Genomic DNA, 25247 nt, shown 5'->3' on the forward strand with positions numbered 1-25247 from the left:
GCCTGAAGGAATTTTAAAAATCAGTGAATGTTAAAATGCACTAAAAAGAAAAAAAAGTACACTAGCGTACAATTGTCTCTGGCCTGGTTCAGAGATTCATAATTTCAGCAATCCTAATACTGCCCAAATCACTTCCATTCCTAATGGCATGTTTTTGGTTCTTCCTATGGCTTTAGTACAAGCCCTCTCTGCTTCAAGGGCTCAGATATTATCATGATATCATCATTTGCCACCTTGGTTCCTTCTTTTCCCTCTAATACATGTTTTCTCTCTTAAAAAAAAAAAAGCGGCTGATGCTGTCAATGACTGTGGCACTGAGTCCCTTCCTATATGCTTGAGAACAGGACATTGCTCCCCTCCTCTCCAACCCCTTCCCCTTCCCCAGTAAATCACTGCAAGGAAATGTATGGTTCTGGGACACGTAATAACTTTTCTATGAAACTAGCACCTATCTTCATCTCAAGGTCATGATGAGAGTAAAGCTGCCTCTCCTCTCTGTTGTAGATGTTGGAACATTCCTACTTTTCTCTCATTCCTAACACACTCTGATTATCCTCCCTCCCTCAAAGTTTAAGACCAATCCCTAACACACTTGCCCACTATTTATACAATCATTCATTCAGTCATCTAACCAGTGTTTATAAACCAAGCGTCTGCTCTAAGTCACTATCTCTTCTAGGCACAAATTCCCTGCTTTCATGGAAAATACATTTCCATAAGTAAACAGATGAAATAATCTTCAGTGATATGAAAATAAAATAAAGGAGAATGGTGCCTGCAAATGGTTAATAAAGCAGCTATTGTAATTATCTCAGTATTAAAATACTTATTTCATGATGTAATCTCATAAAATATTCATTTCAATACATATGAGTAGACCCAAGTATGTGAACCAGATATGTCCTTTATTTTGTTCACAAGTGATATCAGGGTTTTTCTCCTCACATTTTTCCTGTCAGCTGGGTACTGACAACTCTTTTTGTAACTAGACGTCTGTTCCACATTATTCTGGAGTTAGCACATACAAGAGCTATCTTTGCTTCTTAGCTTTCTTAGAAGGTGCTAGGGTTGCTTTTGTTGGCCAATACACGCCCTATCTTTAAACACATCTTACACTACACTCTGTCCCACTGCCTGAGGCCTAACTGCTCCCCTCACAACATGATCTCTTTTGTTTACGGTTTAAAATGTCCTTTTTCGAATGGGGTTTTGTTTGAACGTTTTTCACTTGCCAGTAGCTTTTGAAGACAAAGTCCAAGGTCATGGAAATATGGTACCATAGGTTTGGTAGTCATTCAATTTCCAATTGATGTGATTCTACCCTCACTTTCTTCGTTGCTCTTCACCACGGAGGACAGTTTAGCTATCTTAAAGACCATGCCTTTGCATATGTCAGCCAGCACTACTGATGGACTAAGTCTGACTGGCTTTGGTTTCCATTTCTAGTGCTTACTAGATTTGTAAATTTGAATGAAAAAAAAATTAGCTTTGTAAAACTCACTTTCTCCAACTGTAAAATGTGTATAAAAACCCTGGATCATAGTGAGAACCCGAAACAGTGGTGTGAAAGCTTTTCTTCAGTCCCACCCTCGAACTAGAGAAGAATTTCTGGGGTAGAGGAAAGAGAGAAATGAGGGATTGCCCATAGGCTGCCCTGCTTTCTTGGCAAGATCCCTGAGAAACTGTGTGCCTCCATGTCTGAGCACTTTTGGTCTTAAAGGAACTTAGGAGGCAAAGTTGACCCATGTGACAAAGATGTTGCAAAATGTTTGGGACCCATAGCAAGGCAGATAAATAGCAGAGTCTGATCAAGTCACTGTTTCTCATTGATCAGCTCTTGTCCTGATGGTTGATGCACAATGTAATACTTTATCCATTTTAGTATTTTTTTTGTTCTAGTACCATTGGTTGAACTCTGTAATTAACACACAATTATTCTTAGGTGTTTAAATTTTAACTGAAAGGTGATCCCTGTTAGGAATTTGGAAAATATTATGCTGAGTGAAATAAGCCAATCCCAAAGGGACAAATACCACATATTCTCCCTGATAGGTGACAACTAACTGAGCACAAAAAAGGAAGCCTGTTAAAGTGAAATGAACACTAGGAGAAACGGTGACTTGATCAGCCCTCACCCTGACTGTTGATGAGCAGCTTAATATGTTATCCCTCTTAGTATTTTTTTTTGTTTGTTCTACTTAACACTTTTGGTTGAATACTGTAATCAATACATGAAAGTGCTGAAGCTTAACTGAAAAGTGATCACTGTTAAATATAAGAGTGGGAATAAGAGAGGGAAGAGATGTGCAATTTGGGACATGCTCAAGCTGACTTACCTCAAACGGTATAGTTAGAAACATACCAAGGGATTCCAATTCAATCCCATCAAGGTGGCATGTATCAATGCCATCTCACTAGTCCCAGTGATCAATTTCTGTTCACAATTGATCATAATGATAGGACTAAGAACCAAAGGTATCACATAAACAAGAATAGTGTCTGCAAATACTAGCTGATAGAATAAAAAAGGGAGATAACAATCCAACATGGGAATGAGATACTCAGCAGACCCATAGAATGGCAGATGTCCTAAATAGCACTCTGGCCTCAGAATCAGCCCTTAAGGCATGTGGATCCGGCTGAAAAGCCCATGAGAGTATTTCAGGCATGGAAAGCCAAGACACTCTGGGGAAAAAAAAAAAAAAAAAAAAAAAAAAAAAAAAAAAAAAAAACCTAAATGAAAGATCTCCACAAGTGAGATCCCAGTGGAAAGAATGTGTCCTCAATGAAGGAGGTACCTTTCTCTGAAGGGAGGAGAGAACATCCACTTTGACCATGGCCTTGTCTAAATATGATCAGAGTCAGTGAACTCAGGGGGCTTCCAATGCCTTGGCAGCTCATGTCAAGAGCCTAGGTTGATTACTGATGCCATAAACAAGAGTGTCAATGTTAAGTCAACAACAGGAGTCACTGTGCACTTACTCCTCATGTAGGATCTCTGTCCTTAGTGTGCTGTACATTGAGATTTAATGCTATAACGAGTACTCAAACAGTATTTTTCACTTTATGTTTCTGTGTGGGAACAAACTGTTGAAATCTTTACTTAATGTATGCTAAACTGATCTTCTGTATATAAAGAGAATTGAAAATGAATCTTGATGTGAATGGAAGGGGAGAGGGAGTGGGAAAGGGGAGGGTTGTGGGTGGGAGGGACGTTATGTGGGGGAAGCCATTGTAATCCATAAGCTGTACTTTGGAAATTTATATTCATTAAATAAAAGTTAAAAAAATAGCAGAGTCTGATTTGACCTGAGGAAGTTAATGGACAGGAATAATACATGATGATGACCCCTCAATGGACGCTAGCATGGATGAAATGATGGAAAATCTCTGGGTTTCTCCTTGCCCTTCTGTGCTTGGGTATCTCTCTTCTAAAGTTAGACTTTGGGGTTGTTGTTTGACTGTAGGCATGTTTATTCCCTTTAGTGTCTCTTTTTTATCACTTTAAAAAAAAACAGAAATAATCATAAATAATCATATTCTCCACTTCAAAGAGTGATTTGGAGGGTTAAGGTTATTATACGCAAGTGCTTAGAATTGTGCATAGAACATAAGAAGCACCATACAATTGTGGGATTGTGTTTGGGATTCACAAGGCTCGCCTCAGGACTCAGATAAGGTGTTATGCCCACCTATTACTATTATCATCATGAAACTAAAAAGACTAAAATTAGCAAAAGGAGAAAGTGTATGAAGTTGAAACCAAATACAAACTTCCAGGCGTCCTCTCCCAGTAGGGTCTCATGCATGTGCATAATACTCTGAGAAATGGTAGATGGCAGCCCATGTAAAGTGTGGCCAACCAGGGAAACTACTGTGGAACAGCATTGTAGGCAGGTGGAGCCTGAATGACTAACATCACTGATAGAGCTCAAAGTGCTGCTACAAAAGAAGCATTCAGCATAAGCTACCTTATCAACCTCACATGGTTGCCCAATGCCACAGATATACAGAAGTTCCTTTTTCCTGGAAAAATGTCCCAAGGGGTCATCTCCCAGGAGTTGGCCCAGTGCCAGACTGAAGACATTATTAGAAATATACCAGGTTAGAGCATGTTATGAAAATAACACCTGTGCTGTATTTTCCCTGCACAGTGGCTGTCATTGCTTAAATGCTACCTAGAAATTAGTCTATATCTTGAGAAAATGGGGGTCTCAAATAAATTATAAAATTTCTGTCATCCAGAAAATAAGTTCTAGAAAAAATACAGATTTTTCAATTATGAACTGCTATCTAAACTATTATTTTGAATTATTAACTGTTACAAAAATTGCTATTACTGCTATTCAGGATTTATGTCGAGTTACCCTGGCTCTTAACATATGATGCTGAATCCTCAGGGACATCTTCAGTAATGGGGATCATATATTTTAGATATTCCAAGTAGGAGATATTCCAGTCTCATCCTGGGGAGAAGAGGGAAAGTGGGAACTTGCTCAATTCTGTAAATGCACTCAGTTTGTCCTGCCTAAGGGTCTTTGGACATATATTCTGTTTTTTCAAGTTCTTCTTTTGCCCCACTCCATTAAAATTATGGAAACTTTATTGATTTCCAGGTCTTGGATTTTGAGAAGCTTCCCCTGACCACTCTCCTCATTATCCTCTCTTCCCACACCCTGCTTGTGTCATATCACTTTTCACTAGTTGTAATTATATACTGGTTTTTTCATGTGGTCATCACCTATCTCTCCTACCAGATTTAAGATCTGCAAGAGGATCCAGCACTGTGGCATTGTGGGTAAAGCTGCTGCCTGTGACTCCATTCTACATGGGCGCTGGTTTGGTTTCTGGCTGCTCCACTTCCTATCGGGCTCCCTACTAAAGGCCTGGGAAAAGCATCAGATGATGGCCCAAGAGCTTGGTCCCCTGCTACCCATGTAGGAGACATGCCTATAACTCTGCCTCTCAAATAAATAAATAAATAAAAATAAATCTTTTAAAACATTATAATAACTTGATGAAAACATTGTTAGGTTAATCATCTATTAGACATCCTAGTCTACAGGACATAATAAACTAGGTTGTTTGAAATTTTCCTTTTGCACAAATATATTAAATTGTCAGAAAAATATTATTTCATTTTGACTTTATTTTTCTGTACATTTAGGCATGTCACTATATCATTCAAACTTCAAAAGCCATATTTTATTTGGGGGGACGTTGCCTTTTATTTTTGCTTAAGTACAGGTTAACACGAACCTCTCCAAACCCCTTCTTTAACCCTATTCTCCTTTGTGTAACTTGTCTAGTCTCCTAAATTTTATGGTAATGTATTAGAGTAACTTGAAAACTAGGCCTTTTTTGTCCCAGAAAAATGGATAGATGTAATGTGAACTCATGTGAATGCAGCAGCTGAGAAGTGCTCCTCGTATTTCATTTCATAACCATGAACAATGAACAAAGTTACTGAGCATCTACAACTCACACTGTGCTGAGCACTGAGTTTTGAGAAAGAAGTGAAAAGGATAACCTCTCTGCGCTTGTGGATTTTTTTAAAGATTTATTTATTTATTTGAAAGTCAGAGCTACAGAGAAGGAGAGATAGAGATAGGCCTTCCATCCATTGCTTCACTCCCCAGATTGCCACAACAGCCAGGAATAAGCCAGGCTGAAGCCAGGTGTCAGGAGCTTCTTCAGATCTCCCACGTGGGTAGCAGGGGACCAAGCACTTGGGCCATCATCTGATGCTTTTCCCAGGCCTTTAGCAAGGAGCCCAACAGGAAGTGGAGCAGCTAGGAACCAAATCAGTGTCCATGTGAAAAGTAGGAATGGAGAAAAAAAAAAGAGATTTTCCATATGCTAGTTCATTCCCCAAATAGCTGCAGCAGACAAAAGGGCTGGTCAAGGTTGAAGACAAGAGCAAGGAACTCCATCTGGGACTGCCATATTGGTAGCAGGAACACAAGTACTTAGGGCCATTATCCACAGCTCTCCAGATACATTAGCAGGAAGCAACTTTTTTTTCTTTTCTTTTTTTTTTTTTAAGATTTATTTGTTTATTTGAAAGGCAGAGTTACAGAGAGGAAGAGTAAGAGGCAGAGGCAGAGAGAGAAAGAGATCTTCTAACTGCTGGTTCAGTCCCCACATGTCCACAATGATCAGAGCTGCACAGATCTGAAGCAAGGAGCCTAGAGCTTCTTTCAGGTTTTCTACATGGGTGCATGGGTCCAAGGACTTGGGCCGTCTTCCACTGCTTTCCCAGGCCATAGCAGAGAGCTGGATCGGAAGTAGAGCAGCCAGGAGTCGAACCGGTGCCCATTTGGTATGCCAGCACTACAGATGGTGGCTTTATCCACTATACCACAGCTACAGCCCCATGGGATGCTGGTTTTTAAGCACAGAGTAGCCAGGACTAGAACCAAGCTCTCTGATATGGGATTGAGGCATCCCAAGAAGCAGTGTAACCTTCTGTGCCATAATGTCTGCCCCCAAATTATTATACTTTTATATACATTGTTATACATTTTATTAATTTTTCTTTGGTACTTTAACAAGTAAGATTAATTTATTTATTTGAAAGAGTTATAGAGATAGAAGGATAGACAGAAAGGTCGTCTATTGGCTGATTCACTCCCCAAGTAGTCTCAACAGCCAGGACTGAGCCAGGCCAAAGCCAGGAGCCTGGAGCTTCATTCAGGTCTTCCACATGGGTGACAGGGGCCCAAGTGGTGAGGCCAAGGCAACTTCTTGTGATCTTGGCTGACAAGATCACAGCAGAAGGTCTTTCTCAGCAACGCGTGAGAATGACAGCTGTGGTCCTCTCGGTGATTTTAGGTTTGTTGGGAATTACACTCTGTGTAAGAAAGCTGGAGCTTCCTGGTGGTCCTGCTAATGATTGCTGCATTTCTAATTTTAGGGAAGAGCACTTAGTCTCATAATCCCCAAAATGTCCACTGCTTTGTAGAATTTTAAGCAGGCAGAATGTTAGTGTAGGAGAAGGGGTTGATGCTTTACACAAGGTTGAGCTGTTTGTGGAAAAGAAGTAAAAGGCAACAGGCTCCCTGGTGTATACTTCCCACTAGAACGAAGATGTTACTAAAGCTTTGATTCAATATATGCAACAAATGCAACTATGGTTAGGATGTAAACACTGTGGAATAGATCTAATTGAACCTTTAGATAAGTACAATAAAGAAAATAAAGAGTTACAGAAAGAACTGCAAAAGAGGGGATACATTTAAAAAAGGCCTGCTTTGAACATTGGGGCTTCTAGTAAAGACTAGATTAGGAAGGTAATATTCTAGCTTGTGTAACCTATTTCTGCATAGCTCGACAGCACTCCAGGCCTTGGCTTGTGTGGGCAGCTCATTGCCTCACGCCTGTCTGTGATTGTAACCCATGCTCTGAATATGCCCTTGAAAGTCAAAGAAATTGTAACTAGATGTAGAAACTAGAGACAACAGGAAATACAAGGTCATTGGGTCTAAGAAAATGGACAATAGACTTCTTGTTGTAAGAAGAAAGAATCATTATGTGACTTGTGATATAAAAATAAAGTCTGGTGCTCGAGAGCTAGAGCCATGCCATCAGCCTTGCTGTGAGTGTGTATCTCATTTCTTCATGTGCCGACACCTCTCATAACTTTGGGAACCCCTGGACTGGCTGGAGCTGGACTCCAGCACTCAAGCACTTGGACCATCCTCCACTGCATTCCCTAGGCCATTAGCAGGGTACTGAATCAGAGGTAGAGAAGCTGTGACCGATGCCCATATGGGATGTTGGTGTTGTAGGCAGTGGCTTTACCTGCTATGCTACAACACCGGCCCCTTCCTCTGGTAGTTTTATTCCAAAATGGAATTGAAGGATGAGTAGTAGATAAGTATCAAAGAAAAACATTTTAGGTCATGGTGAAGATATCACTTAACTGTATTCTCATCCTCTATATCTCTTAGAATATTTTTGCTTTTAATTTTATTAGCCAATGCAATGTATTTGTGGCAATATTAGTTTATACTTAAATTTCGTAATTTAGCCTTTTCTTGATTTATCAAATAACTGATTATAACATAATTATGGCATAAGAGCAAGATGTAATTACAAATTCAACTATGATTCTTAGATGATAAGGGAGAAAAATTTCAATTGAAATGTATTTACAGTGTTGTTTCTTTTCACTTTTTGTTCTCTGCGGGAACAAAAGACTGAAGAGCAATTACAGACTCAGGTCACATCAACAGTGCCTCCCTAAGATTCATATTGTACAAGGAGAGATTCTTAGTCATAGCTCTGGGTAGGTAGGAAAGATACAATATGGGTTTCTGTTTAGAAGTCAAGGATAAATACATCTACCTTTTGCATAACAACTTTGATTTTCCCTGACAACTGTAACGTGAAAGTTCTGAAATGAAATAATTTTTCCTTTCATTTAAATGGGGAATTTTATGATGTATTCTGTATCAACCCAAGGTTACAAAGAATGTTCACAGATAGAAAAGCTTGTCAATTAAATAGCAGAATCAACTTAATATAAATCATATTAATACATTTGAAAGGAAATATAGTTTGTGACCTAAATGTAATGAGCTAAAACTTACTGTACCTGTCAAAGCAAGGGAAGAAAACTTGACAGAATACTACAGGAAAGGTGCAGGGAATAATGCTTTTACAAGTGAATCATTTTCTTTTTATACCATTTAAAAAAAGCAAACAAACTAGGTTTTCTGTCCTTTTGAGGTTCGCAGCTGTTTTGCAAAAAACATCACTTAAAAATAAAGTTATAACTCAGTTAAATAACTTCAGGACCGGGACATTTAAGACAAAATAGAACCAAAATGCAAATGTCATAAAACATGTGGAATATCCTAAGCACATGAAAGACCAAAAGTAAAAGAAGATGCTCCCGATTGCTTCCACTAGGCTACAGGCAAACTTAGAGCAAATTTAAATCTGTTCATCTGATATTCTTTCACTAAATCTATGTGGTAAATAAATCTGTGTTTCTGCCTCATACCATAATGTTGAAATATCATTTTATACAAATTTTGTTTAACATATTTAGGTTAAAAATAACACAGAAGGGGCAGGTGCTGTGCCGTAGTGTGTAAAACCACTGCGTGCAGTGCTGGCATCCCAAATGGGCATGGCTCGAAACCTAGCTGCTCCACTTCCCATCCAGCTCTCTGCTATGGCCTGGGAAAGCAGTGGAAGACGGCCCAAGTCCTTGGATCCCTGCACCCATGTTGGGGACCTGGAGGAAGCTCCTGGCCCCTGGCTTCAGATTGGCACAACTCAGGCCGTTGTGGCCATCTGAGGAGTGAACCAGTGGATGAAAATTCTCTCTCTCTCTTTCTGCCTCTGCCTCTCTGTAACTCTGCCTTTCAAATAAATAAATAAATCTTTAGAAAAATTAAAAAAAAATAATAAAAGGAGTTATCTGAAAAAGGCTTTAAGTTGTCAAGGATTTTAATGATGAACATGGATAACTACCTAGTCACTTCATATGAGTCAGGTTTCAATTTTCTACTTGCCTCTTTTCGGTATTCCTTTCTGGAGGAAAAAAGAACCACCATTTCTGAACCATTCCCAGGACTACTGACATACCTGTGCTTAGATCCATTGCTTCAGGGAATAGGTACATATAGTATGAGATATGCCCTCACCCTGACTGTTGAACAGAAATCCTGTAATGAAAAGAAAATCAATAAGCAAAAAGTGAAATCAGAGTCAACAGTGCCAGCTGTACCTTTTGCCTGCATTCCATGTGACAAAAGACCCAGCCATATCTCCTAACATTAAGCCATGATTTAGATAGATACACTCTATAGTAGTGTTTTGTTTGTGTTAGAAGTCTTTATAATGTTGAGTCTCATAGGAAGAGAATTTCAGCCATAATGAGAATATTAGGAATTTAGATTCCTGATGTTCTTTCATTTTAAAAAGTGAAATACATTTTTAACATATAAAATAAAGTTACATTTCAGGTTCAGATTGTTATGAAGAGGTTTTTCAATCACAGCAGCTTTTGGTGGAATATTACAGGTTCTTACAGGATAGGGGACAATTCTTGCCTGTGGATCCTTGCAAGTTATTTTACTTCTCTGTACCTAAATTTCCTCATCTGTAAAGTGGAAATGACAATGTGTATTTCCCTAGTAACAAGGGTATAATGAGGGAATACACTGAAGCTTTTATATCTGTGCCTAACATAGATAATTATTGTCATGTATCTCCTACATACTACATCTACATACTATATCTCTACACCAAGAAAAATTTTATATGACTTATCTCTGAGAAAACTTTACTCTTTTTCCTTTGTTTGAACAGTAAATGCTTAAGTTAATTTGGGAGAACATGATGGTTGATGGTGGGGCAAAAGATGAGGAGATGAGGAAAAGGGATCTTTTTTTTTTTTATTAACTGATTTGAGAGGCAGAGTTACACAGAGACAGGGGGAGCCAGAGAGAAAGAGAGAGAGAGATTTTCCATCCACTGCTACACTCCACAAATGGTTGAAAAGACTGTGCCTGGGCTGAGCTGAAGCCGGGAGCCAGGAGCTTCTTTTGGATTCCCTCATGGGTGGCAGGGGCCCACATCTTCTGAGGCTTTCCAACAGGTGCCTTAGCAGGGAGCTGGATCAGAAGCAGAGAAACTGAGACTTGAATCCATATGAGAAGCTCATCTGGGATGCCAGCATTGCAGGTGGTGACTTAAGCTGATGTGCCACAATGCTGGCCCTGGAATCAAAAATTTGAGGATTGTTGCAAAAATGCTGTTAGTACACACCTTAGACATTAGGAATGCTGAAGAAGTTGGAGAACTAAAGAATCTTATAATCTTCAAAGTGAGAGTGTTCTGTGAATGAGTCTTTCTTTTGCCTTCTGGCCATTATTATGGGTTAGTTGTAAAACTGGAAGATGGTTATTATCTGCCAGTGAGCAAGCACCATTGGGTCATCACAATTCAGGCAGTTACTGATATACATATTATAGCAAGTGTCCTCAACCCCACCATATCCAATGGCTGCTCTTTCAAATAGCACTTGGTAATATTCTCTTTATTATGTGAAACTTAAATGCAGTTAATAAAACTTATCTTCATAATAATTAAACCAATCAACATACCATGAGGAGGAATAAAAGGAATGCTGTTTATAATAAAAAAGTAGGCACTTTAGTATGTAAATATCCCATTACTATAATTATTAGGATGGATAATGAAATGGATAAGTGTCTACACCTGTGTGTACAATCACTATGAATATTGCAACCATAATTGTGAACTGATGAGACATGTTTTAATGCCACAGCAAACATTACAAATACTATTGCTTTTGTGAATTTCAGCAATGGTGAACCCTTTTGGGAATGTTCCAGTAATTGTCTGTTAAATCTTGCAAGAAATCTATTTTTTTAACATATGAAACAAAGTTAGGTTTCATGTTCAGATAGTTGTAAAGAGCTTTGTCCTTCACAGTTTGGGGGATGTTTTAATTCTTATGATAAGTGAGATAATTCTTGGTTGTGCAGGACATCTAAGAGCCATGACTTCTACTCTGTGGATACCAGGAACATCTCATTGTGATAAAGAACACTACCTTCTCTGTCTCTCAAGCCAAGGTTTTCAAACCACCCTTCAGAGGGCAGTACTGCTGTCATGGAGAAATCACTGCCTTCAACCACACATGCCAGTAAGGGGGTTAGTAATCAGACAAACAAGATATTATCAAGAGAAGAGAAAAATACAAAAATAGCACAAGTACATTATGTGGAAGAATGGCACTCCAACCACCAATCTTCCTCACCAGGAAGCAACCATGAAATAAAATCTGGCTTTGTACCTAGATGGAATCTTGGAGAGGTGCTTAGGATGGTATCAATTTCTGAGAAGCTAGAAATTTTTGCCTACAGAAAATGAGACCTAATGATATTTCTTATTAAAGAGGACTAAATTTTTTGCATTAGATGTATATTTTCCCCATTATCCATTAGGCAAGCACCGATGATGACTGAAACAGCTTAGTTTCTTCCAAGAAATAGGTGTCAATAGTTTATACAGAAATAGCAAAAAAAAAAAAAAAAAAAAAAAAAACTAATTGAAAAATAGAGATCTCATGATCATAGGGAGAACAGTTTTCATGAAGTTACTGTGGGAGATATACTTGAGAGATAAAGATATGGGGATAAGAAATCCTGGCTCTGAAAAGAAAATGATAGCAGTTCTGTCTAGAGAGAGTTTAGAAGAACAGAAGGATATTTTGTTTGCAGATAGGGAAACCTTGAACACGTTTATGTGCTGAAGGGAAAGAGTCATCACAGAGGAAGTGGTTGAACTAGTGGAGAACTGAGCTGATCACTGTAATAGTGTATTCTGTGAACACCCACAGTAGGGTGGAGAGGGAGCCAGTGTGAAGAAATCTTCCTGGGATCACAAGAAGGAGCAGCCATGGGAATTCTAACAAAACAGGGGCCGGCACTGTGTCGTGGTATGTAAAGCTGCCTCCTGCGGTGCCAGCATCCCATATGGGTACCAGTTTGAAAGTGGGCTGTTCCACTTTCCATCCAGCTCTCTGCTGTGGCCTGGGAAAGCAGTGGAAGATTGCTCAAGTCTTTGGTCCCCTGCTCCCACATGGGAAACACAGAGGAGGCTCCTGGCTCCTGGCTCCTGGCTCCTGGCTCCCGGCTTTGGATCAGCGCGGCTCTGCCATTGAGGCCAACTGGGGAGTGAACCAATGAATGGAAGACCTCTCTCTCTCTCTCTCTCTCTCTCTCTCTCTGCCTCTCCTTCTCACTCTGTATAACTCTGCCTTTCAAATAAATAAATAAATCTTTAAATAAAAATTCCGAGATTTGAAATCATGTCTAGGGAAAAGCTTAGGAACTCTTGTCTGTTATCCAATTTATTTAAACTTCAAATTTGAATTACATTTTGAGTAAGTCTTCAGGGGCATTATTAACTTAGATTCAATTAATTTTTCATATTTGAATGGATTTTATTGAACTTTTAAATTATCATACACATATAAAAATTGTATAAATCATAAAGAAGAGTTAAATGTATTTTCACAAGTTGAATAAATGCCTATATTTACTATCTAGTTAAAGAGATGGAATGCGACCAGTCTCCCAGAAGTCTCCTCTTGATTTCTCCCATTAACAATCTCCTCATAGGTTGTCAAGAATCTCATTACTATTCTATACAGTGATTTTGCAGGTTTCTGGACTTTTTAAAGCATACAGACTTATAAAGTACATACTCTTGTCTACCCGGCTTCTTCCACTTAACTCACTTTCAAGATTTGTTTGTGGCTGTAGTTTTTTCACTCTCATTGCTCCATTGTATGCCATTGTGTGAATACTCATATGCTCCTCTCTACTCTTGATTAGTATTAGGGTAGTTTCCAGTTTGAGATATTATGGATAGAGCCACTATACACAGTTTTGGTTTTGCTTTTTGGTTTACACATGTACGCATTTCTGTTGAGTATACAGTCAAGAATACAAATATCAGGTAAACTGTGTTTTTTTTACTGCCAAAATCTGTTGCTCTATTTTACTAGCATGGAGAAACAGTGACATCTGGTGTATAAAACAATGAATTTCAGTTATTAATGTATATTTGAAAAAAATTAAGGAATCTATTCTTAAAGGTAATCTGAAGTCTCACAAGAATTCATACATAGAGTGAGTTTAGGGTTCTTGCTTCTATTATTTAATCTAAATTTTCTTCAATTTGAACATAAAGAAATTGGAATAAAATTTTTTAAAATTGTTTTATTTGTTTTTTTTTTTTATTTTATTTGAAAGGCAGAGAAACAGAAAGATTGAAAGATATATAGAGAGAGCTCTTCCATTTGATGTGTCACTCCTAAAATGCCTGGGTCAGGATAAAGCCAAGGACCCAGAACTCAATATGGATTTCCCTTGTAGGTGGCAGGGACCCAAGTACTTTAGCCATCATCTGCTACTTCCCTAGATGCACAATAGCAGGAAGATGGATCAGAAGCAGAGGAGGTAGAATTGGAACCAGGCATTCTAATATGGGACGTGGGTATTCCAGGAAGCCACTTAGCTCTGTTCCAAACACTTTCCCTAGGAATAAAGTTCTTAAGTTCTTCAAAATAATAGGAATGAGTAATTTGATAATTTTAATAATATTTACAGAAAATGCTATTTCTGTGGATATTAACATTTTAAATGTTAATTACTACCCTTAAAGTTTTTAGGATTTTTGAAATTTCAAATTTGCTTCCAGTGAAACATGAACAAAATAAAATACAAACACATGCAGACTCTATGTATATAAAGTAATAAGAAAACAAAACTAATTTACATGTTTTAATTCTTCAGAACTCAACCAAAGGATAAAAGCAAATATTTTTATTACACTGTGTAATTGGAAAACATGGATGGCATACTACTTTGTTTTGTCTGTGTGAGGTCTGTGATGTTAGAATATAGGATGAAGTGTCAGGTCAAGTGAGATACATCCTGATTAAAGCGTTGTTTGAATTCTGAAAGGTGGTTCAGTTTTCTTTGACATCATGCATCAAGGTTTACCACATAGTAATTTAATGCTCCTCAGCACTTATTTCACAAATGTTTATCATAACCTGCTGTCTGCCACATATGCAGATACTTCAAAAAGCTAATGGAAAAATGGAATGGAAAGATAATACTCATTTTCCATAAGCTGTTTGATGACTCCTTGTACTAGCTAGTTGACTCCTGGATAAAGTTTCTCTTCCCTCTTATTCTCTTTGATTGCCTCCTTTGAATTTTTTTTCCTCTCGATCTTTCTTTCCCGTATCTCTTTAAAATGAGAGAAACATGAGTAGAGTTAAATGCTGACCAAAAATGATCACAGGAAACATTGAAGAAGTGGTGAGATGGAGGGAGCAAACAGAGCAGAAAAGCAAAGATGGGAACCATTGACTTCAGTTAGGTTTCTAATTGTGTCAGGGGAGATTGAAGAATCAGGGAGCATAAAATAAAAGTGGAGTGGCTGGCGCTGTGGCATAGCAGGTAAAGCCACCGCCTGCAGTGCTGGCATCCCATATGGGCATCAATTTGGGTCCTGGCTGCTCCACTTCTGATCCAGCTCTTTACTGTGGCCTGGGAAAGCAGTGAAGGATAGCCCAAATCCTTGGGCCCCTGCACCAATGTGGGACACCCAGAAGAACCTCCTGGCTCCTGGCTTTGGCGCATATCCAGCTGTTACAGTCTATCAGAGAATGAACCAGCAGATGGAAGACCTCTTTCCGCCTCTCCTTCTCTCTCTGTGTAACTCTGACTTTCAAGCATAGCCCTGACTGTTAATGAACAACTTAATACATTATCCCTCTTAGTAGTTTTTTTGTCTGTTCTACTTAATATGACTGGTTTAATTCTGTAATTAATACAGTTATTCTTAAGTGTTAAAAATTAACTGAAATGTGATCCCTGTTAAACATAAGAGTGGGAATAAGAGAGGGAAGAGATGTATAATTTGGGACATGCTCAAGCTGACTTGCCCCAAATGGTAGAGTTAAAAACATAACAGGGGATTCCAATTCAATCCCATCAAGGTGGCATGTACCAATGCCATCTCACTATTCCAAGTGATCAATTTCAGTTCACAATTGATCATAATGAAAGGACTAAGAGTCAAAGGGAGCACATAAACGAGTCTAGTACCTGCTAACACTAACCGATAGAATAAATAAAGGGGAGAGTGATCCAACATGGGAAGTGAGATACTCAGCAGACTCATAGAATGGCAGATGTCCTAAATAGCACTCTGGCCTCAGAATCAGCCCTAAAGGCATTCGGATCTGGCTGAAAAGCCCATGAGAGTATTTCAGGCATGGAAAGCCAAGACACTCTGGCAAAAGATCTCTGCGAGTGAGATCCCAGTGGAAAGAACAGGTCTTCAAAGAAGGAGGTACCTTTCTTTGAAGGGAGGAGAGAACCTCCACTTTGACTATGACCTTGTCTAAACAAGATAAGAATCGGAGAACTCAGAGGGCTTCCATAGCCTTGGAAACTCATGACTGGAGCATAGGGAGACTACTGATGCCATAGACAGGAGTGTCAATTGGTAAAGTCAACAACAGGAGTCACTGTGCACTTACTCCTCATGTAGGATCTCTGTCCTTAATGTGCTGTGTATTGAGATTTAATGCTATAACGAGTACTCAAACAATATATTTCACTTTGTGTTTCTATGGGGGTGCAAACTGTTGAAATCTTTACTTAATGCATACTAAACTGATCCTCTGTAAAAAAAAAAAAAAAAGAAAAAAAAAAGAAAGAAATTATCAACTCCCAACTTGACTCTCACTGGGATTAAACATGACAATAGGTCTGATCTGATTTCATCATCATTTAAAAAAAATCATCTATTATTTTTCACTTTATGTTTCTGTGTGGGAGCAAACTGTTGAAATCCTTACTTAATGTATACTAAGCTGATCTTCTATATATGAAGATAATCGAAAATGAATCTTGATGTGAATGGAAGGGGAGAGGGAGTGGGAAAGGGGATGGTAGTGGGTGGGAGGGACGGTATGTGGGGGAAGCCATTGTAATCCATAAATCGTACTTTGGAAATTTATATTCATTAAATAAAAGTTAAAAAAAATCTCAGCAAACTATAGCATGCAGAAATATGAAATAAAATGAGCATCTAGTGACAATATACCTTTCTACTTGATTAAAAATGTCATTATGAAATCCAGTGTAAAAAAAAAAAAAAGAAAGCAAAACAAAAATAGTGGTAGGAAGTTGTGGAGAATTTGGTCACAGTGCTCTATAGAATGATGACTGAATCATGTTTGAAAGCAACACTGATTAGTTTGAAGAAAGCAAAAAAAAAAAAAAATCTGTGGTAGTAACTATTGAGAATCAGAGACAAGAAGTAAACAGAGGAAATAGGATTCCTGGGAAGTCCTGAAGGTCCAACTGAGGCAGAAGACTTTCACTTTGTCATTATGCCAATCATTATCAGTGCTCATAAAGCGAAGTTTAATCAAAGAAGGAAGATAAGTGAACGGAGCTAGGTCGAGTTTCTTTTTTTAAAATATACAAATGTAATGGAAGACAAATTCACCATAGAGATAAGGGTCTAAACTAAAGGGTGATTATAGAAATAGTTCATGTAGTCAATGTAATTCTGAAGATAAGAGGCACTTTAAATACACACTGCAGATGAATTTTGACAGAGAAGGTTGATGATTTCAAGCAGTTGGAAATTAGGTAAAGACAAGGATTGTGGTCATCACTGAGAGAGGCTGTGTTAGAAGGGAATCAACAATGTAAAAGTTTAATCTTTTGTATTGATGGCAGGGGCAGAAGGCGAAACTTACAAAAATGAAGTGAAGCTGGAAATTATTGGAAGTGAGGAATCTGAGAAAATGAGAGTCAAATTTGTTAGATGGACATTAGTAGACAGCTAGAATAATTATTAGAGAATTAATGAAGCCTAAATGATTTCATAACATCTTTTACACATGAGGAAAACCATCAGAATATTAGGGAATGAAAGAAGTAGTGGTAAGGACCAAAAGTAAATGACTGGAAGATGCTAATAATTTTCAACAGAAGAAGATTAACTGGTTAACAAAATAATGTCCAACTCTATAATTAATAAAACAATTTATTTGTAAAGTGAGAAACCACTTGTCCATGAAATTGCTGGAAATTTTAAAAATTAATCAAGAGTATAGAAATGAAATGGGCATTTTGCATGGTAGTTAAAATTTGAATGAAAGTGTTCAAACATTTTGGAAATCAATTTAGCAATGTTTATTAAATATGTGACTTTGAGTAATTTCATGTCTGGAAAACTATTATGAGGAAATTGTACAAAGTCACTGCAGTGTTATTTGAAATAATCAAAAGCAAAAAGAATTTATTTAATTTAATTACATAATAGAAGAAATGCTGAAATAATAAGTAAAAAGTATATTAGAATAGTTTATATACAATGTGAACAAATTGCTTAAAACCAAAAGTTGTGGGACCCGCTCTGGTTCAAGTCCTGGCTGCTCCACTTCCTATCCAGCTCTCTTCTATGGCCTGGGAAAGCAGTGGAAGATGGTTCAAGTTGTTGGGCCCCTGCACTTGTGTGGGAGACCTGGAAGAAGCTCCTGGCTCCTGGCTTCGAATCAGCACAGCTCCGGCCTTTGAGGCCAATTGGGGAGTGAACCAACGGATGAAAGAGCTCTTTCTCTCTCCCTCTCTGCCTCTCCTTCTCTCTCTATTTAACTCTGACTTTCAAATAAATAAATAAATCTTTTTTTTAAAAAAAGTTGTGCATATGAAAAATGTTTGGAGGAAAATGTCCTAAGATAAAATAAAAAGAATATTTATTTCTTTCACTTAAATTTTTTTCTTTTGTGCTTTTCAATTTTTTCTTAGTGTTTTTCAATTCATGTTGAAATTATAAATTTATTGATGCTAAAGCCAATCAACACCACCACTGACAAGAAAAATTATAAAATAAAGAAGATAAATGTAAAACAAATACATAAGTAAAATAACATTATGAATTAATTCCTAATATGTGAAAATGGACTTTGACAAGAAATTCTTGAGGAGTCAAAGAAACAGAAAAATATGTATTATAAAGTTTAATTTGATAAAGGCTATTTGAAAACATCTATAAAATGTTTAATATTTATACCCTTTTTTATTTATTTATTTGACAGATAGAGTTAGACAATGAGAAAGAGAGAGACAGAGAGAAAGGTCTTCCTTCCGTTGATTCACCCCCAAATGGCCGCTACAGCCAGCGCTGTGCCCATCCGAAGTCAGGAGCCAGGTGCTTTCTCCTGATCTCCCACATAGGTGCAGGTGCCCAACCACTTGGGCCATCCTCCACTGTCCTCCTGGGCCACAGCAGAGAGCTGGACTGGAAGAGGAGCAACTGGGAATAGAACCCGGTGCCCATAGGGGATGCTGGCGCCGCAGGTGGAGGATTAGCTAGGTGAGCCATGGCACCGGCCCCAATATTTAAACCCTTTAACACAGCAATTCTGTTTGTAATTCTAATGTTTAAAACTTTTAGAAAAAGTAAAAAAAAGATACACTGATACAACCATTTATCATAGCATTATTTCTAATAGTAAAACCCTATAAATGTCTTTCTTTGAAAAATGGTTAAAGTGTGTCATGGCATGTTATGTGGACAGTGAAGAAAATGAGTTGTGACATGTGCCAGTGATGTAAATTATCTCTAGGATGTATTGTAGGAGAAAAGTCATAGGAATTCTGGCTTATATTAATAAAGAAATATCAGACTCATTTTTGTGCTGATAACAATAATAAATTCTAGGAAAACATTACAAACATGAATGTTAAAAAGCAATCAAAATCAGACAGAAACTGGAAGGACTTGAATCTTAGAAGAGAGGAACCCCATTAGATTGTGAAAACTCAGTTTCAGGGACTGGCTGCAATGGTGACATCCCATATGGGTGCCTATTGAACTCCTGGCTGTTCCACTTCCAATCCAGTTCTCTGCTATGGCCTGGCGAAGCAGTGGAAGATGGCCCGAGTCCTTGGGCCCCTGCATCCACATGGGAGACCTGGAAGAAGCTCCTGGCTCCTGGCTTTGGATCGGCACAGCTCCAACCTTTGTAGCCAGGGGAAGGAAGATCTCTCTCTCTCTCTTTCTCTGCCTCTGCCTCTCTATAACTCTGCCTTTCAAATAAATAAATAAATCTTAAAAAAAGAAAAGAAAAGAAACAAAAAACTCAGTTTCTGTGTGGCTGCTGCTCTGACTTCAAGAAAATTCTGACTGCATTGATCTCCAACCCGTGTCTCCTCAATTTGGTGAGACAATTGGATTCTTGTTGTGTGTGACTTTTTTTGTGCCAAAATCTGGAAATATATTCCCAGTGAAAGTCAAGGCTAAGATAAGACTTCCTTATTTGCTCTTTTTCTTTCTCTTTTCTCTAATGCTGCTTATTGTCTACCATCCGAATACAGTTGTTTTCTATGGTTTTTCTATTTTTAAAAATTATTAGCTGTTTATTTGAGAGGAAGAGACAGAGACAAGAGAGGTAGACACAGAGAGAGAGAGAGTTGTCATCTGCTGGTTCACTCCTCAAAACTGGCACTGGCCATGGACAGTGCTAGGCTCAAACTGGAAGCTGGGTCTCCCCCATTGGGTGTCAGGAACTCAATTACTTGAGTCATCAATGCTATCTCCAAGGTATGCAATAGCAGGAAAAGAGAATCAGGAGCAACAACCCTGGTACTTTAATGTGGGACTTGGATATCCTAATCAGCTTCTTAATGGGTAGACCAAATGCCTGCCCCAATATTTGCACTTCCTTAGTTGACAGCAAGGGGCAATTCCGAACTTTCTTTCTCGCTCTGGGATATCAGTGGAAGTCTCACTGAGAAATCTAATGGTATAATAAAACATATTTTGAAAATAAAAATAAACTAATTTATCTTCAGGAAAATAGAAGCTGAAAGAATTTGTTACTAACACAATTTTCCAAAAAAAAAAAAAAAAAAAGAAATGCTAAAGAAATGTTTTTAACTTTAGGAAATTGATGTTAGGTGGAAATTCAGATATACAGGAAGGAATGAAGAATACTAGACATAATAAATATACAATCAATATAAATATCATCTTTTACTAATCTTCATAAATTCTCTAAGGCATAGAATATTTAAAACGAAAGTAGATGGGGCTAGTGTTGTGGCATAACAGGGTAAGCCTCTGCCTGTGATGCTGGTATCCCTTAAGGATGCTGGTTTGAGACCCAGCTGTTCCACTTCCCATCCAGCTTCCTGCTAATGGCCTGGGAAAACAGAGGAAAATGGCCTGGCTGTTATGGCCATTGGGAGAGTGAAACAGTGGATGGAAGATTTTTCTCTCTGTCTCTCCTCCTAACTCTACCTTTCAAATAAATTTTTAAAAAATTAAAAAACAACACTAAAGTGGAAACAATATGTTTTTGAGGTTTATAATGTGTAGAAGTATTGTAGTACAACATTGCAAAGGATAGGAGTAGTGAAAACTGAATTTTACCACAGTTTCTTACATTATGCCTGTAGTGGGCATAATTTAATTAAAGACTAAGATTTAATAAGAATGGGTATTGTAACCTGTAGTAGAAACACTACAAAGAAAACCACCAAACTGAAAGAGTTAAACAGGCAATAGAGGAGATGAGATGGGATAATGAAATATTTATTAATCCAAAAGAAGAGATAAAAGAAAACAGAACAAAATAGCAGTATAATTGTGCTATTTACATGTTATATATTATACTTAATATAATCATATCAGACTGGATATAAAGGCAAATTATTTGTTACCTATAAGAGTTCCACTACAAATACAATGATGAAGAGAAATAGAACATAAAAGGATGGAAAAAGACACACCATACAAACACTAAGCCATTGAAAACTGGAGTGGCATATCAATGTCAGACAAAATTGATTTCAGGATAAGGAGGATCATTAGACCTAAAGAGGGTCATTTCATAATCACAAAAGGGTCAATTCATTAAGAAGACAAAAGAATCCTAAAGCAAGTACACCTCATAACAATGCTTAAAATACATGAAGCAAAAATGGAGGAAAAGAAATGATGAAATAAATAAATCCCCAAAGTTGGAGATTCTAATACTTTTCTCAGTAATTGATGGAACAAGTAGACAATATAGAAGTACAAATCATCAAAGACAATTTAAAAAAACTATGAATCCTCTCAATGTAACTAACATTTACAAAACACAGTATTGAACAACTGCAGAATATGTACTCCTTTAAAGAGTATATAGAACATGCTCTAAGAAAAAGCACATGCTGAGGTATGAACAGATATTAAAACATTTCACTGTTTTGAAATCATGCTTACTGCCAAAACAAAATTAAAATAGAAATTAAAAAGTAGCAGAACAATATTTATGATATGGTCATAGGTATGCTAAAGAATACAATCCAACAGGTAATTTTTGTGTCCATCTAAAATTCAAATGTTGCAATTCTTTTATTTTTTATTTTTATTTATTTATTTTTTTAAATTTTTGACAGGCAGAGTGGACAGTGAGAGAGAGAGACAGAGAGAAAGGTCTTCCTTTTGCCATTGGTTCACCCTCCAATGGCTGCCGCAGCCGGCGCGCTGCGGCTGGCGCACTGCGCTGATCTGAAGCCAGGAGCCAGGTGCTTCTCCTGGTCTCCCATGGGGTGCAGGGCCCAAGCACGTGGGCCATCCTCCACTGCACTCCTGGGCCACAGCAGAGAGCTGGCGTGTAAGTGGGGCAACCGGGACAGAATCCAGCGCCCCGACCAGGACTAGAACCCAGGGTGCTGGCACCGCAAGGCGGAGGATTAGCCTAGTGAGCCGCGGCGCTGGCCAAATGTTGCAATTCTAACCCCTAAAATATTGGTGTTAATAAGGGAGTCTTTTGGAGGTGATCAGATCATGAAGAAAGAAGCCTCATAAATAGAATGAGTGCTCTTATGAAACAGACCTGAGAGAGATCCCTCACCTCTTTTACTATGTGAGGACACAGTGAGTAAGACAGCTTTCCACTTAAAATTCAGCAAGTGGGTTCTCATGAGATGCTAGATCTGATACCTTAACTCTGGACTTCCCACTCCCTGTTATATATGAATTTCTCTCATGCATAAGCCACAGAGTTGATAGCATCTAGTTATAGTAGCTTGCATAGACAAAGACACAAATATATTGGAAAATATTCAAAAGTGCCTGTAAGGTCTAGCATTGTGGCATAGCAGGTAAAGCCACTGCCTGCAATGCTGGCATACCATATGGGTAATGGCTCATGTCTTGGCTGCTCCACTTCTGATCCAGCTCCCTGATAATAGTCTGGGAAAATCAGAAGATGGTCCAAGTGCTTGGATCCCTGCCAGAGGGCCTGGATGAAACTCCTGGTTACTGGCATCACCTAGCTCAGCCCTAGCCACTGTGGCATCGGGAGAGTGATCCAGCAAATGGAAGATCTCTCTGTGTGTCTCTTTTCTGTCTATGTAGCTCTGATTTTCAAATAAATAAATAAATAAATCTTTAAAAAATGCATGTTGTTATTACAGAGTTATTTTTATTCATATCTTATTTGTGTATTTAGGATGGATAAAATGTCTTATAAAAATCAGTGGAATAGTTCAGAAAACTATGGAAATAGAAGATCAGTGAAGAAGGACCTGCCACACCATTGTCAACTCTTGAATATAGCTATAATAGTTAAGAATTTGATACAGAGATTAAACTGATAAGAGCAGATACTACACTTGATCTTAGACAAAAGGCTAAGCAGCAATAAGGTACAGATATAGGAAGCAACTTAGGTGTGGCCTTAGGACATCTAGTTTTGGCCAAACTGGTGTGAGCATTAAGTGTCAGGTATACCATATGGATAGAAGTAAAATGTTTCTGCTCCAGGTATTTGACGGGCAATTTGTCCTTTTCTTTATTCGTGTTGCAGTGGTAATGAAAGTGCCTGTTGAGATAGCATCTATTCCACACTGAATCTTTATATGGCACAATGAGCAGAATGCTCCCTACCTACCTGCATTAGACAGGCTGCACAAGGAAAAAATAATTTCCATTGTGGTAGCCAATAGATTTTGCCTCACAGCTCACCTGATTAAAGCAAAAATTGGTATCTAGAATTTTGGAAGTACTGTAAGAAAAAAACAAATTTCTTGCATTGGCATAGACTGGGAAGCAGGAGGAAAGAAAATTGTTTTTGGAAATTGTAATTTTTCTCATGATCTAGGACTGCAACCATTTTTATAAAATTGTTGATCTCAATGATGTGGATGGCTGATTATGTATCTAACAAATTTTTATACTAAGGGGAAAATATTGGAAAACAGAATGCTTTGATTGTCATACCCTGAGTTTGACAAAATACTATAAGAAGGCCAGTTCAGATTTAAATTGCCACTTGGAAATTTAGTAGAGTGAATCTGAACTTATAAATTTCTGGGGATGGAAGAGGTAACTGATTTCCACCCTCAAATATATATAAAATTAAGAAATAATTTGAGGGACAGTTATAAAGGTACAATGGGGTTAAGTGGCCCCTTGGGACAGTGGCATCCCAAATTGGAACACCTGGGATCGAATATTGCCTCCGCCGCTGCTTCCAATCCAGATTCCAGCTAATGCACCTGGAAGGAAGTAAGATGATGTTTCATGTACTGAGTCCCTGCCACTCATATGAGAGACTTGGATAGAGTTCTGGGCTCCTGACTTTGGTCTGGCAGAGCCATTTGGTGTTGCAGGCATTTGGTGTATGAACCAACACATGGAAAGTGCCTCTCTTTCTGTCACCATGCCTTTTAAATAAAAATAAATAATTAAGTTTTTTAAAAAAGAAAAATAAATTTGAACAAGATTTTTAATAAGTTGCCTTGATTTATTTGTAATTGCCAAAGGCTTGAAATAACTCAAATACAGCAAATCAGTGATTATCAAAAGTTGGGAATGAGAGGAAGGTACAGAATTGTGGGGGTGATATAATTTATTTTTTATTGTGGTGGTGGCTACATGACAGAGAACATCTGTCTTGAAAATGTATATCTGGGGCCGGCGCTGTGGCTCACTAGGCTAATCCTCCACTTGCGGCGCCGGCACCCCGGGTTCTAGTGCTGGTCAGGGCGCCGGATTCTGTCCCGGTTGCCCCTCTTCCAGGCCAGCTCTCTGCTGTGGCCTGGGAAGGCAGTGGAGGCTGGCCCAGGTCCTTGGGCCCTGCACTCGCATGGGAGACCATGAGAAACACCTGGCTTCTGGCTTCAGCAGTGGCCACCGGGGGGTGGGGGGGTGGGGGGTGGGGGGTGGTGAACCAACAGAAAAAGGAAGACCTTTCTCTCTGTCTCTCTCTCTCTCACTGTCTAAATCTGCCTGTCAAAAAAAAAAAAAAAAAAAAAAAAAGCAAGCAAGCATCTTTTTAAAAAAAAAAAAAAGATTTATTTATTTATTTGAAAGGTAGAGGTACAGAGAGGCAGAGGCAGAGAGAAAGAGAAAGAAAGTCTTCCATCCACTGGGTCACTCCCCAGATGGTCACAACAGCCAGAGCTGCGCTGATCCAAAGCCAGGGGCCAGGAGCTTCTTCCAGGTCTCCCACATGGGTGCAGGGGCCCAAGGACTTGGGCCATCCTCCACTGCTTTCCCAGACCATTATCAGGGAGCTGGATCAGAAATGGAGCAACTGGGACTCAAACAGGCACCCGTATGGGATGCTGGCACTGCAAGCAGTAGCTTTACCTGCT

At 38.5% G+C, this 25247-nt stretch overlaps 1 non-coding gene across 1 annotated transcript; it reads right to left on the reverse strand.

The window, feature by feature from the left end:
- Positions 1-23102: 23102 nt before the first annotated feature.
- LOC127483004 (U2 spliceosomal RNA) lies at positions 23103-23291 on the reverse strand. The gene has a single exon (XR_007908998.2). It is a non-coding gene; the product is annotated as a U2 spliceosomal RNA (small nuclear RNA).
- Positions 23292-25247: the final 1956 nt, after the last annotated feature.

Source organism: Oryctolagus cuniculus, chromosome 4 (assembly GCF_051225735.1).
Source record: "Oryctolagus cuniculus isolate XC-2025 breed Fujian yellow rabbit chromosome 4, ASM5122573v1, whole genome shotgun sequence".
Classification (NCBI taxonomy): Eukaryota; Metazoa; Chordata; class Mammalia; order Lagomorpha; family Leporidae; genus Oryctolagus; species Oryctolagus cuniculus.